This window comes from Lepidochelys kempii, chromosome 12 (assembly GCF_965140285.1).
Source record: "Lepidochelys kempii isolate rLepKem1 chromosome 12, rLepKem1.hap1, whole genome shotgun sequence".
In the NCBI taxonomy this organism is placed as follows: domain Eukaryota; kingdom Metazoa; phylum Chordata; order Testudines; family Cheloniidae; genus Lepidochelys; species Lepidochelys kempii.
Window position 1 is genome coordinate 32,056,118 of NC_136391.1, and position 15,810 is coordinate 32,071,927.

General features: G+C 42.9%; 1 long non-coding RNA gene across 1 annotated transcript in view; it reads right to left on the reverse strand.

Annotated features, from left to right (window-relative positions):
• LOC140896346 (uncharacterized) overlaps nucleotides 1-5,903 on the reverse strand; it is a 45,786-nt gene extending 39,883 nt beyond the window's left edge. The window contains exons 1-2 of the long non-coding RNA XR_012154523.1: nucleotides 5,497-5,903; nucleotides 2,607-2,723 (exon numbers count right to left, since the gene is read on the reverse strand). This is a non-coding gene — a long non-coding RNA (uncharacterized LOC140896346). The remainder of the gene's footprint in view (nucleotides 1-2,606; nucleotides 2,724-5,496) is intronic.
• Nucleotides 5,904-15,810: the final 9,907 nt, after the last annotated feature.

A 15,810-nucleotide genomic window follows, 5' to 3' on the forward strand; every position in this document is an offset into this window, starting at 1 on the left:
TATGCAAAGAGATGACCATTTGGCCATTTGCTCTACTGCAAGTATTTCAAACTGCAACGTTCTTATCAACCAGATAAACACACTCTATTTGTGGAAACCTTAAAAAAAAAAAAGACTCAGTATGATAAATAACCATGGAATGTTACAAATACCATTAATATTGTTCTAATCTCTCTGCCTCTCACTGAGAGAGTGCGACCCTCATCTAAGGAAATGGAGCAAACTGTGAGTAATGGGTCATTTCCTGATATACAAACACGGTAGCCCATCTTTCCCCTCAGATCTTCAGGCCTCACCCTTTATCATAGTTCCGCCCCCCCGCCCCCGCCCTTCTGAAGAAACACTTCAAGGTTTTTTTTAGATAACAAAAGCCTGATCCAAAGCTCACCTCAGACAATGGGAGTCTTTTCGCTGGTTTTGGATTAGGCCTTTAGTGAAAGAATGTATTGTAAGCATAGGTGCTGGAACTAGGGGTGCTAGGAGTACTGCTGCACCCCTGGGCTTGAAGTAGATTTCATTATATGCAGGGTTTACAGTTTGGTTCAATGGCTCTCAGCACCCCCACTACACAAATTGTTCCAGCACCCCTGATTGTAAGGGAATATGAGTTGCATTCAAATATTTTAAGGATAGAGATTTTTAAAAGTTGTTGACCTTCTTTTCAGCAGTGACAAAAGAAAGGGGCACTGTCCTTAGAGCTGAATGATACTCTGTTTATATTCAGAGGTCTTTACAGGAAGAATAAATTCACTGTGTGAATGTTGAATAGTTACCTATAAGGAAGGCCACTCTGTGTTTTGGTTCTTCTTCTTCTTCATATTTTCATCATTTTACATACAAGCAAAGGGCATCAAAACAACAGGTCTGTCCACACAAGACAGTTGTATGGAGTTACAGTTCTTCTTGTAAAACAAAGTGAAACCATATTGAAAACATGCACTACCTAGTTATCCAAGTCATAATACCAGGGTTAAATCTGTTTCTATTTAGACAATGACTGGAATGTGCTGTACTGTGTGTGCATAAGTGGAAAATTCATTGTCTCTTTAAATTAAAAAAAAAAAAAAAAACCGTGGCAGGCCTATTTGGCACCTTTTTTATACCATAAATACAAAGTGACCTTTTCTCCATAACTCTGAACTTTTGGTGGCCTTCCTAGAAACAAAGTATCCAAAACTAAACATCTACATAGAATAAGTATAAGCCACAGGGACCTTTAAATATGAAGAAAATAGTCTCTGTTATATCGTTTCTTCTCTGCTAATGCAAACACCACCCCATGGGATTAGAAAAGGACTTGTTTTCAAGGCTTCAGAGTGTCTTCTGCACAGGCTGAACGGAGTGGTTCTGTTTTAAAAGGACAGAGCCTTAATCGCTTTCAACTTTTCTAATTCTTCACATTCCTTCCTAGCAAAATAACTGGTTGCTTTATAATGGCAGAAACATTTGGAGAGTAAAAGAAAAACAAAAATAATCAATTTTCAAGGTCCTCTTGCAGATGGAAGGAGCTGTTTATGAAACATTTATTGTTCAGTTGCAGGGGAAAATCTTGTCATAATAGCAAAAGGGAAACCATGGAAATATTGGAAGGTTTTTTGTATAAAAATACACTGCTCTACAATTCATACAATTGACTTTTCAAGCAAGAAAAAAGGGCATATCCCATCCATCTCTTACCCAAGAAGTGTAGAGTTTTAAGCAATGCAGAATCACCAGCCAGAGATGACATTTTTCACACTAACATGTAAATCAGCAGAGTCACAGAATAAAAATGATCATATTGTAGTATGTCCAGTCCAAACCTGTGGCAATAATTACATGGACACTGTCCACCAACTATGATGGTTTCCAACTACACTAACAATTCTGTGCACAAGTATTGACTTTGAATCAGGTCCTAAGCGTAGTGGGTTTGGAGCTGAATTTTCTGAGTTTAAATTTCATTTTCTTCTGTTGATGCTGCTGCGTGTACAGTTCATCAGCACAGATTGTTACATACAACAATTGGCATTGCATGCATATTCAACAACATTAAATAACTTCCCTAGCAGATTGACACACTTATTGACACAGAGCACTGAAAATTGGTGATGCTATTGCCTTGGTCTCCTGTGAAATCAAAAGATGCTGCTTTGAGCTTGAGGACAAGTTCTTTCTAAACAACAGAAATAGCACCACACTCCACTTTCCTCAACTTGTTTGTGTGTGTAGCTGTACAACAGTTCTCGCCACTACTGGGAACGGAGATAGGAAGTACTCTTAGGGTTGGTCTTCACTACGGTGAGATTGGCACTGCTGCAATCGATGCAGCAGGTGTTGATTTAGCGGGTCTAGTGAAGACCTGCTAAATTGACAGCAGAGTGCTCTTCAGTACTGGGGTCAACCCCGGTACTCCAGCTCCCCAAAAAGAGTAGCGTAAGTCGATGGGATACTGTCTCCCATCTACACAGCATAGTGAAGACACCGGGGTAAGTAAACTCCAGCTACATTATTCACGTAGCGTAACTTAGGTCAACTTATCCTGATAGTGAAGACAAACCCTCACATTTGCTTGTACAGAGGGCAAGGTGGGTGACAAGTTTCAAAGTGACTACAATTCTACCTACCAGACTTGGACTCATTTGGATCTCATGACTGCTGTTGGGAACTTTTCCCTTATGCTGGAGCTTTGCTGAAAGTACAACCAATCTTATCAAGACTTTTCAAGAAGTCTAATGGAGAAACTGCACAAAGAGAAAGCAAAGAAGCGTTAGAGACCAAAAGAAATTCAAGAAACCCGTACAGCTTTATTAAAAATTAGGTTAAGAGGAAAAGTTCAGATTCTGGCTGCTAATCTATCAGAAATCCCTCATGGTATCTGCAACCCCTGAGGAAGATCCTTGTAGCCTGGAGTCTGAATGTGATGCCACAGCCTAAGTGGCATGTGCAGGTTTGCCCGGCAGGGAGTGCGATCAGAGCCGGCACTTCACAAAAAAGTCTGCCAAGATGTCCATTAAAATTGGATCAAGGCACAGCACTTATAGATACTGAATTATTTAGGTTTTATTTTTTAAAAGTATAATTTATACTTTCTATACCTTTCTTCAACTTTGTTGCTAATAATATATGGTTGGAATTACGAAAAATATTTATAACTAGCATTATCCACTGGCCTATCATGTTGGTTTGCTGTCTTCCGGAATATTGGGGGATGCTACTTCTCTACTATTCTTTGTACAGTAACTCATGTTCACTTCTGAAGGACATCTAGATCTAGAATGATAAAGGCTTGAGCTAAATATGGATTACCTCAATGAATAGTGAAAGCGGAGACTATGGGTTTTATTCGCGTTTAAATGTAAAGCCCCTTAATGTGCAACAAGTGTGTAAAGGATCTTAGTGTAAATGAGAATCAGGCCCCCCAAATTTGCCTTTTAAATTGGAAGCCTATGCTGTAATAATAGTTCCATGGATTACTTCAGGGTGTGACTGTTTCTTCCACACAATTTGAAGGATGTGACAAATGTGCTTTTGGTTGCAACTCGGCTGGAAGAGAAAAAGACCAAATCCATGTTCTGTAAAAGTGGAAATTAAGTTAGACAAGACGGATTTACATTAATCAGATGTGTGCATCTCTGTGTATGCAACTGAATATCTACTTTGTATACACACTACTGCTTGAGTACACACAAACAGCGTTGCATGTGCATAAATAGTTAGGATGCCATCTAGCTATGAAAATCTCAGATGGCGTACATTATGACTACTTAACCAGAATATATCAAGTAAATGTTCCATGAATTAACACACCCTTCTCTATCAAACACAACGCAAAACTGGCCATGGTTTTAGTTGTGCAAAACCTAAAACTCAGGTATCCATTGTCAAAGTTAAAATCTATAGGCTGAATGCGATTCAGTTACCATTTTTATCCAAAATGGAGGGTGGTCTGGTTTTCAGACAAGCGTCTTAGGTTTGGGCCATTCTCCAAATTCTACACATTTTTGTGTGTGAAATGGAGCTGCTGTGGTATCAATAGTTTGTTGACAGGAGCACACCAATCTATCAGAGAACTGCTATGCCTAGAATTATATGGTGTCAATGCACAGTATTACTCACACTTTCATGTGCTTAAAGGAGGTGTCAGAGCTTACTGGTGTTTTAGCACTAGCAATGTAGACTGTCATGGAGGGGATGGGAGAAAAACAGAAGGGACCATAATTAAGCAGTTCATTTTTTTCTTCCACCTTGGCTAGGTTGTCACAGACTAGAAAAGCTTCTGATTAAAACCTTGTGAATGTATCAGATTCTATTGGCTAGGATTCTAATCGTATCCAGTCATTTCTTTAAAATGCTCAGTGTGCTGTCCATGAGGTTGGAGGTTCAATGTTTTGCAAGCTTTATCTTCTCGGGAATCTAGTCTCAGCCTTCATCGCCTATACTAACACACCGGGATTTCTTTTCTTTTTCTTTTTTTTTTTAAAATAAACTTGCATTACACGTAAATTTGAAAGAATGCCTTGCTTACCAAATCCAGTTAAATACTTTATTTGCATCTTTCCAGAGTGGTCTACCAGATACAGCTGATAAGCAACTTTTGTAAAAAGATTTATGGAAAATACCCAGTCTTTCCTGTATGTTTATATATTTCCCCCCCACACACAGGACAGCTTTAAAAATTACAAACTTGCTTGTGATGTATAATTTAGCTACATCCTCTGAAGAGATATGTGACTAGACCCATAGAGGGTTGAACCTGAGAGGTATAGGAGGGCCTGCAACTCCCATTAACTTCAGTGAGAACTGAGGGTGCTGAGCACCTCTCTCAGGATCAGGAACTAGGCGTACATCTGTAAGATAGCACTGTGCCTGTTACTGAGTGGACTGCCTGCACCCTTTTCCCCATTCCATACTTACCCAGGGCAAGTTGGGAGGAATGAATAAAGTTGCCAACCCTCCAGGATTGTCCTGGAGTCTCCAAGAATTAAAGATTATGTCATGTGATGAAATCTCAAGGAATACATCTGTGACAGGTTGGATCACAGAAACCCCCTTGGGAGTTGCCACCCTATGTGCCAAGACTATTTCTGTCCCTGCTTTCCTGCCCTGGCAGCTTAGGACTTCAGTGCCCTACCTGGTTTGAGCCAGACCCACTAGCCTGCTGCAAACCCAGGGGACGTGGTTCAGACCTGGGTCTAACCGGTGTAGGCTTAACTGAAAGCAGCTTACAGAAGTGTGCCTGTCTTTAACACTCAGCTTACACAGGATAAACTCATAAATTGTTCACCCTCTATAACATTGATAGAAAGATATGCACAGCTGTTTGCCCCTTCCGCCCAAGTATTAATACATACTCTGAGTTAATTAATAAATAAAAAGTGGTTTTATTAAATACAGAAAGTAGGATTTAAGTGGTTCCAAGTAGCAATAGATAGAACAAAGTGAATTACCAAGCAAAATAAAATAAAACCTGCAAATCTATGTCTAATAAAAAACTGAATACAGACAAAACCTCACCAGTTCCAGTAAGCTTCCTTTTACAGACTAATCTCCTTCTAGTCCGGGTCCAGCAATCACTCACACCCCCTGTAGTTATTGTCTTCTGTTCCAGTTTCTTTCAGGTATCCTTAGGGGTGGAGAGGCTATCTCCTTAGCCAGCTGAAGACAAAATGGAGGGGTCTCCCACAGGCTTAAATAGACTCTCTGGTGGGCAGAGACCCCCTCCTCTCTCCTATGCAAAGTCCAGCTCCAAGATGGAGTTCTGGAGTCACCTGGGCCAGTCACATGTCCATGCATGACTCACAGTTTTTACAGGCAGAAGCCATTGCCCACATGGTATCTTGAATGTCTCCAGGAAGACTTCTTATGTGGATTGGAGCCTTCCAAGATTCATTGTTCCTTAAAAGCAGCAAAGAGTCCTCTGGCACCTTATAGACTTACAGATGTATTGGAGTATAAGCTTTCATGGGTGAATGCTCACTTCGTCGGATGCATGTAGTGGAAATTTCCAGAGGCAGGTATAAATATGCAAGCAAGAAATTGTTCCTTAAGTGCTTCTTGATTGGGCACTTAACTTTGCAAATTCCTTTCTCCAGGAACTGACCAAATGCTCTGCTAAGGTTATTTAGAAATCAAGCCAGTACACAGCCAATATTCATAACTTCGAATACAAAAATGATACATACAGACAAATAGGATTAATAGATTCAGTAGATCATAACCGTTACAGAGATATGTTACATGGCACATATAGCATAAAACATTCTCGTTATATCATATATACATTCATAAGCATATCTCCATAAAGCCTTATGGGGGGCACTGTCACAACATCCAACCAAAATTGCCAAGAACTAGGTCACATTTCCTTAGCTTTGACATTTGAGCACTACATACACTAGTGAATGCGGTTTCGCAACTGTGAGGTCAACGAGTATAGTGGTCCTCAGTTTACTAATGAGGTTAGATGACTTGCACAAAGTTATTCAGGTTATGTCTACGCTGCAAAGAGAACCTGCGGTACCAAGTCTCAAAGTCCCGGTCAACTGACTCAAGCTCGCAGAACTTGGCTACGGAGGTGAAAATAGCTGTGTAGACATTCCCACTCAGGATGGGGGTCAGGCTTTGAGTGTATGTTTACGCTACAATAAAACACCTGCAGCTGGCCTGGGTCAACTGACTTGGGCTCATGGGGCTTGGGCTGTGTGGCTACAAAACTGCAGTGTAGATGTTCAGGCTTGGGTTGGAGCCTAGGCTCTGGGGACCTTCAAAGGGGAGGAGGGGATTCCCCCACACCCCAGGCTCCAACCTGAGCCCAAACATCTACACTCCAGTTGTATAGCTCTGCAGCATGAGCAAAAGTCAGCTGACACAGGCCCATCCATGGGTGTTCTGCTGCAGTGTAGACATACCCTGTCATGCTATGCCCTGGTTGTGGTTTCAGAGCCTGAGCTATAGCCTGAGCCAGAACATTTACACTACTACTTTTAGCCTCGCAGCCTGAGTCAATTGACCTGGACTCAGACTCATTGCCATGAGTCTTTGATTGAAGGTCAACAGCCTCAGTGAATCTGTGAATGAGCAAGGAATAGAGCCAGTATCTCTTGACTCTCGATCTTGCATGTTAGCTACAGGACCAACCTTCTCCTACTCTGGACATACAGAGTGGGAATTTTCAAAAGCCCCCAAGCAATGGCCTACCCCAGTCCCAGTGAAGTTAATGCTAACAGTACCATGTCCGAAATGGGAGTGAAGTTTGAAAATCCCACCAAGTGGGTTTATTGAGCAATGCGGTTCTTCAGAGTGGCCTGATCTGTGGGATCAAACAGATTCTCTAGTTGTTTTTACTCTCAGAATAATTATATCTTTTTTCAGTTGTTTCCCTTCGTCCCTATCTCACTACGAGCTGGTGTATTTTCATACTGGTTTTATGTATTTACAAACTGTGGCAAATCGCCAGCACTACTATGATGGGTCTCGTGCTTTCTTTTCTTGGTGGGTGGGGGTTCAGGGCACCATTTCTTGCCCCTGAACTGGGGTATTAACTGCCCTACTAGTGTCCTAGAGGAGGGGAGTGGAGAGGGAGGGACCTGGGCCCACCCTCTACTCCGGGTCCCAGCCCCAGGGGCCCTAGGGACAGCAGTAAACCACTAAAACTAGTGGTTCCTTCCCTTGGGCTACTTCCCTCTCCTGCTCTTCAGCTTGTGGGGCTTCCTGCCCTTCCTCTGCACAAACCAGGTATCCCTTTACCTAGGGTCTTGGTCTTCTTAGCCCACTGCAGCACTTCTCCAAACACTCTCCTGCTGCCCTCTGGCCATGCTATATCACAAAGACATTGTGGCCAACAACCTCAAGGCTAAGTTATTTTTAAAGAATTCTGCAATTTTTGCCCTGAGTTTTGAAAATGTACATTTTATTATGACAGCCCTGTTCCTTCAGCCTAAATAACAACCTCTCTATAAAGTTCCAGCAGATCATTACTGAACATCAGGGTTTGCTTCTTTGATCAAATCACACCATGATGGGACTAAATTTGAATGTAGCCAGCTACAGCTTCTCCTTAACATCATTCTTATAAACGATATTTACGTTTTTCATTTTGCTAAACATGATTTTCATAATCTATTGCCTGGGAAATCACTGTAGGGTCAGAGTGTAATCGGCTATCGCTACTTAGACAGGAGAGAGAGGGTTTGGGTTGTTTTTTAAGCAAAAAATATCCAAAATTTAAACAAAATAAATACAGAATTGGAGTGGTGACTCTACTCCAGCATCCATCCCTTATTTAACAGTGGATAAAATATCTTCTTTGCAGGGACAGCTCTAGGTTTTTTGCTGTCCCAAGCAAAAAATTTTTTGGCCGCCCCCACTTTTTGGCCGGAATGCCATCCCTGGAAATGTTCCACCCCTGGAAATGTGCCCATAGGCGCCAACTCCAGCCCAGGAGCACCCATGGAGCACCCCCAGGGAAAAATTGGTGGGTGCTCTGTTTGCACTGGCAGCTCCCCACCCCGCCCCAGCTCACCTCCCCTGAGCGCACTGCCGCTCCACTTCTCCCCCCTCTCTCCCAGGCTTGCCGCACGAAACAGTGGGGGAGGGGGGGCGGGGGATGAGGGGAAATGCAGCGCGCCTGGGGAAGGAGGCAGGGCCAGGGATTTGGGGAAGGGGTTGGAATAGGGGCGGGGAATGGGGGGGCCCAAGCCCCCACTGGCACTGGGTAAAGTCGGTGCCTGTGAATGCCCCAAGCACATGCTTGCTTCGCTGGTGCCTAGAGCCGGTCCTGCTTCTTTGAAGTGAAAGAATTACAGAAGGTTCAACATAAACACCACTTATATAGGTATTTGCAGTGTTGTAGCCGTGTTGGTCTCAGGATATTAGAGAGGCAAGGGGGACCTGGAAAAGAGCTCTGCGTAAGCGTCTCTCTTCCACAAACAGAAGTTGTCCCAATAAAAGACATTACCTCCCCCACCTACACGTACATGCTATTGGGTCCTGATTTAGCACAGCACATAATCACACGCTTAATTTTAAGCATGTGAATAGTGCCCCAGACTTCAATCTAACAAAGTTATATGGCTTCAGGGGGACTAGTCACATGTTTAAAGTTAAGGAGGAACTTAAGTGCCTTGCAGGATTGAGGGGCCCTAATTACTTCCTTATATGTGTTAAGTGAGGGCCAGGATCATTTTATTTCACACAGTCTTAAGGAAATCTATAAGGGCCAGATCCTCAGCTGGTGTAAATTCGCAGAGCTCTCTGTAAGTCTCTGGAGCTTTGCCAGTTTACACCTGGCAGCTGAAAATCTGGCAGTTAAAGCTCTGTAGATGTTTCTCTTGCATCTTTCCCATCACTTTTTTACTGCTATTTACCACATATGAGCTTGATCCTACAGTCCTTACGGTGGCATAACTTCCGCCTCCCATCAGAGTGTTGCTGGCACAAGGACTAGATGATCAAGCCCTTAATTGATTGACTAGCTTCTATAATGTAGAGGAGTAAATGGTACATACTTTTCTTGAAATTTGTGTACAGCTCTGCGGTTGTTGTTAAGTATCCTACTAAACCACATAGTCAGAACTGAAGGAGTCATTCTGTTTAGCTGGGTATTACACATTTTACTGTCACGGTCTTTACATTTTAATGGGAAGATTTTTGTTAGCTCCATAAATTGTTCCATCACTGAGCACGCAGAAGTCATGTAAAGAGCAGAGGGTTTTTTTGTCTTCTCTTTCGGATTTTATTTTAAAATAATTCCCCCCCCCCATATATTTTTAAAATGTAAATCTGTACTAATTCTAAGTGGGGCACCCAGGGGGGCATTGCTGCTTAGACAGCCTCCCTGCAAAGAGATATTATGGGGTGATGTCTCAGTGTAACCTCATTGATAGCAATGGGTTGCTCAGATGAAACAGGGGAATTTGGCCCTAATTGTTCTTTTATCGTTTTATAGGCCTCACTTTTCAAATCATTTCACTTTTGGGTCATTCGAAGTTTATGGTTTTAATAAGAACTGAGGTTATAACTGAAACAGATGATTTTTTCAAAATACCAACACTGTGGTTTTTGAATAACTCCCTCTTTTAAGGGTAGATGGTGACTCGAATCACCCAGGCAAGGGAGTAAGAACATCAATTACCCCCAAACATGAGCTACCCAGGCTCCCAGATGGATAGAAAAGGATAGATGTTGTATGCCTAATGTCAGTCCCGCCTCCCCACAGCATATGGACAGGGAACGGGGTGGAGCCTCATTGTAACCACAATCACTTGTGGTCCTGAACAACTCTGAGCTAATATAAGCAGTGGCAAGTTACTGCCCCCTGGAGGAAGGGGAAAACAGGGAGGGACTTATGACTACGAATCATCATGCCTCCCAGGGATACTCCTGAGGTGATGCACATTGTACACTGCCCATTACTCAAAGCCGTGCCTAAAGGCACGAACTAGTCCTTATAATTTCTTCAGTTTCTTTTGTAGGATCACGTTTAAAATTCAATAATCAGCTAAATAAGCTAATTGCTGATATTCAGTTAATTAAATAAATAATAATCATCATCAAGGTATTCACACAGCTCCAAATATATATTCAAATAAAGCATGTTCCTTATTGAACACATCCAATACTGAGCTTTCCAGATTCAATATAAATAATCAGACCTGTCTCTCTTTGGACAAATTATTAGTGGGGAAAGCTTTAAAAATATTTTCTTGTGAAATACGGGGCTATTCCTTTAAATAAAGAATTCTGGCAGCACAGTGAGGCTGCTAGCTTAGTACCATTAATACTGAATACAGTCTATCAGCATTTACTGAACTCTCCATGACCCATGTGGAAAGTAACTACTTTAGCTTATACTTATGAAAAATATTAATAAAATGCTATTGAAATGTAAGCATAGTTCATAGTAAATGTTAAATCTGAGCAATATTGCCAACCCCTTAGAGAATTTCACCAAGGATGGGGGAACCACTCACTTTTCAGGGGAACCAGATGAGCTGAAATGGAGGAATTTCATAATATTTATTGCAAACTGTTTTGTACACCCAGAATCCTCTCCTTTGTGTGCTATGTGTTCTACTGTCTGCAGAAGTCTTCTCTCAAAATGGGCTCACATTCCAGAGTCTGAAGTTTGACAGTACTACAACAGAGTTACCAAGCTAGCTACGTGAGTGAGTGTTCCTTAATATGCTCAGCCTCTAAAGGCTGTGGCTCCTTCCATAAGAGATGGACTCCTGTCTCAAAAAGTATTTTCTGAAAATTCAGGAGTGAGTCTATTCTTCCTGACTCTTGGGGAGAAGAAAACAGAGAGCGAGAGGTCCTGTTGCTTTTAGGACTTGTATTTATTCTGGGGATTGTGCCTGTTTCTGATAGCCCTATAATAACTAGCCCATGATATCATGTAACACATATTGAATGAATAACTTGAAGTAGTTTTGAGATGCAAGGAGTAGGCATTTACTTCTGAGAGCCCAGAGGTAATTACGTGAGACAAAATGTGCACTGACCTTTCACATACATAGGTTGTCATATGCTTCATGGGTATATTAAAGGTATGGTAGCTGATCATGTGCTAATCAGGAAGGGGTAGTATAGTTAAAAGACAGCCATAGTGGTCACATGCACATCTCAGCCACTATACAATTAATCTTCCACTATATGAAGGGATCCATTCTGCAAAGCCCCTGCTGTTTGGGTCAATGCCAATAAGTGCCTCATCTCATGCATGCTTCCTATATGTTTGACAATTGCCTCGCACAATGGGAATCTGACCATGATTGTGGCCTTTGGATACTAACGTAGTAAAACAATAGTATACTAGTATATCATTGGCCTCAATGGGTAGTGATCAATGGCTCCATGTCTAGTTGGCAGCCGGTATCAAGCGGAGTGACCCAAGGGACGGTTCTGGGGCTGGTTTTGTTTAATATCTTCATTAATCATCTGGAGGATGGCATGTATTGCACCCTCAGCAAGTTTGCAGATGACACTAAACTGGGAGGACAGGTAGATACATTGGAGGGTAGGGATAGGATACAGAGGGACCTAGACAAATTAGAGGACTGGGCCAAAAGAAATCTGATGAGGTTCAACAAGGACAAGTGCAGAGTCCTGCACTTCAGATGGAAGAATCCCATGCACCGCTACAGACTAGAGACCAAATGGCTAGGCAGCAGTTCTGCAGAAAAGGACCTCAGGGTTACAGTGGATGAGAAGCTGGATATGAGTCAGTGTGCCCTTGTTGCCAAGAAGGCCAATGGCATTTTGGGATGTATAAGTATGGGCATTGCCAGCAGATCGAGGGATGTGATCATTCCCCTCTCTTCGGCACTGGTGAGGCCTCATCTGGAGTACCTTGTCCAGTTTTGGGCCCCACACTACAAGAAGGAAGTGGAAAAATTGGAAAGTGTCCAGCAGAGGGCAACAAAAATGATTAGGGTACTGGAACACATGACTTTTGAGGAGAGGCCAAGGGAACTGGGATTGTTTAGTCTGCAGAAGAGAAGAATGAGGGGGGATTTGATAGATGCTTTCAACTACCTGAGAGGTGGTTCCAAAGAGGATGGATCTAGACTGTTCTCATTGGTAGCAGATGACAGAACAAGGAGTAATGGTCTCAAGTTGCAGTGGGGGAGGTTTAGGTTGGATATTAGGAAAAACTTTTTCAGTAGGTGGGTGGTGAAGCTCTGGAATGGTTACCTAGGGAGGTGGTGGAATCTTCTTCTTTAGAGGTTTTCAAGGTCAGGCTTGACAAAGCCCTGGCTGGGATGATTTAGTTGGGGATTGGTCCTGCTTTGAGCAGGGGGTTGGACTAGATGAACTCTGTGGTCCCTTCCAACCCTGATATTCTATGATTACAGGACCCCCTCCCTGCCCCATGTGAGTTGACTGGCACTTGCCTCATCATACAGGTGGTACATAACGGGTGCATCATGCATGCTGGTGGGGCAAGCCAAACTGAGCTCATTTGATTCCTCTCTTAAAAACTGTTTCTTTCCATACTTTCCTGTAAAAATATGATGTGAATATTCAGGGCCAAATTTATACACAGCTCAAAGTGGCCACTGAGTTGTCCACTGCAGTTTGTGTGTGCAGTTCATTATATTGACTAAATAGGGTGCTTTGCACATCTAAAACCCCATACTTTCAGTTTGGGTAACTGGGCTTTCATTCAGCTACCTGACTTGTGCATGCACAGCCAATTTCGTGCGCGCAATTAGTTTGTGCAAAACGCCGAATGCAAATTCAGCAGCGGGAGACTGAACATAAATACATTTGCGCACTTAATATCCATGAAGAGTGAAATGGCTGTCACGTATCTAGGTCCTCTCTCTCACAGACAGACCATCCACTAGTTTGGAGGAGGCCCACTACTGGAAGCTGAACATAGTTAGTGATATTTCAGTGAGAAACAGACAGACAGCACATTGTTAGGGCTGCTAGCTGGGTAGCATAACTACAAAATTACTCAATTTTGTTCACCACGTCAATAAAATTCATACAAAAATACCACCAGATTTTTGGCTAACAGTAAGAAAGTCACCCAAGCCAGTGTGACAACCGTTTAAGAGGCCTAACCTCTGTCATACGGTTTTCATTTTATTTATACACTATACAAACACAACAGCCACAAACACATGTTACGGGCTGCTTGGGACTCATTAGTGAGGTGAATTAGCACTGTAGCCTGACCTGTTGACAAGCTTAACCTTTCACCTCCCATGCACTGGAGATTGCAATTTGCAAGCCATTCCTGTCACGAGTAGCTGAAAAATATGCTTATTTACTTGTGTGAAGTCATAAATGAAATAGGCTGGGTAAGCTTAGCTTACTTCCCAGTTCATAGTGCATGACATAAAACCACTAACACATGTTCAGCAAGTGATTCAGCATGGGGATTGAATGCTACTGCACAATAACCCAGCTTCACTCTGGAGAGAAACAAGAGTTTATTTTCATCTGGAGTGAAAAGGGACTTGGGCTATGGGGCTGTTTAATTGCTGTGTAGACTTCTGGGCTCAGGCGGGAGCCCGGGCTCTAGGATCCTATGGGATGGGAGTGTCTCAAAGCTCAGGCTCCAGCCTCAGCCTGGAAGTCTGCACAGCAATGAAATAACCCTGCAGCCTGAGCTCCATGGGGCTGAGTCATCTGGCAAGGGCCAGACACAGGTTCTTTGTCTGTGTAGATATAGAAAATATGTCTAGCCCTCATGGCTGTGGAGAAAAACCTTGAAAACATGAGCCGAATATACCCTAAAGTCCGAAAAACCTGAAGACAAGAAAAAAAAAAGTAAAAATGTATTTTTTCTTAAAACACCTTCATTGTTTTAAGCCAAATGTGATGATTTTGGGGGGGAGCTGACTCATGATTTGTGAATGCTCGAGGTTGGCAATACAGTACTATAATATATGTAGCAGAGTGATTATTTCAGGTTCTCCCATATTAATCATAGAATATCAGGGTTGGAAGGGACCTCAGGAGGTCATCTAGTCCAACCCCCTGCTCAAAGCAGGACCAATCCCCAATTAAATCATCCCAGCCAGGGCTTTGTCAAGCCTGACCTTAAAAACTTCTAAGGAAGGAGATTCTACCACCTCCCTAGATAACGCATTCCAGTATTTCACCACCCTCCTAGTGAAAAAGTTTTTCCTAATATCCAACCTAAACCTCCCCCACTGCAACTTGAGACCATTACTCCTTGTTCTGTCATCTTCTACCACTGAGAATAGTCTAGAAACATCCTCTTTGGAACCACCTCTCAGGTAGTTGAAAGCATCTATCAAATCCCCCCTCATTCTTCTCTTCTGCAGACTAAACAATCCCAGTTCCCTCAGCCTCTCCTCATAAGTCATGTGTTCCAGACCCCTAATCATTTTTGTTGCCCTTCGCTGGACTCTCTCCAATTTATCCACATCCTTCTTCTAGTGTGGGGCCCAAAACTGGACACAGTACTCCAGATGAGGCCTCACCAATGTCGAATAGAGGGGAACGATCACGTCCCTCGATCTGCTGGCTATGCCCCTACTTATACATCCCAAAATGCCATTGGCCTTCTTGGCAACAAGGGCACACTGTTGACTCATATCCAGCTTCTCGTCCACTGTCACCCCTAGGTCCTTTTCCGCTGAACTGCTGCCTAGTCATTCGGTCCCTAGTCTGTAGCGGTGCATTGGATTCTTCCGTCCTAAGTGCAGGACTCTGCACTTATCCTTGTTGAACCTCATCAGATTTCTTTTGGCCCAATCCTCCAATTTGTCTAGGTCCCTCTGTATCCTATCCCTACCTGCCACCATATCTACCACTCCTCCTAGTTTAGTATCATCCGCAAATTTGCTGAGAGTGCAATCCACACCATCCTCCAGATCATTTATGAAGATATTGAACAAAACCGGCCACAGGACCGACCTTTGGGGCTCTCCACTTGATACCGGCTGCCATCTAGACATGGAGCCATTGATCACTACCCGTTGAGCCCGACAATCTAGCCAACTTTCTACCCACCTTATAGTGCATTCATCCAGCCCATACTTCTTTAACTTGCTGACAAGAATACTATGGGAGACCATGTCAAAAGCTTTGCTAAAGTCAAGAAACAATACATCCACTGCTTTCCCTTCATCCACAGAACCAGTAATCTCATCATAGAAGGCGATTAGATTAGTCAGGTATGACCTTCCCTTGGTGAATCCATGCTGACTTTTCCTGATCACTTTCCTCTCGTATAAGTGCTTCAGGATTGATTCCTTGAAGACCTGCTCCATGATTTTTCCGGGGACTAAGGTGAGGCTGACTGGCCTGTAGTTCCCAGGATCCTCCTTCTTCCCTTTTTTAAAG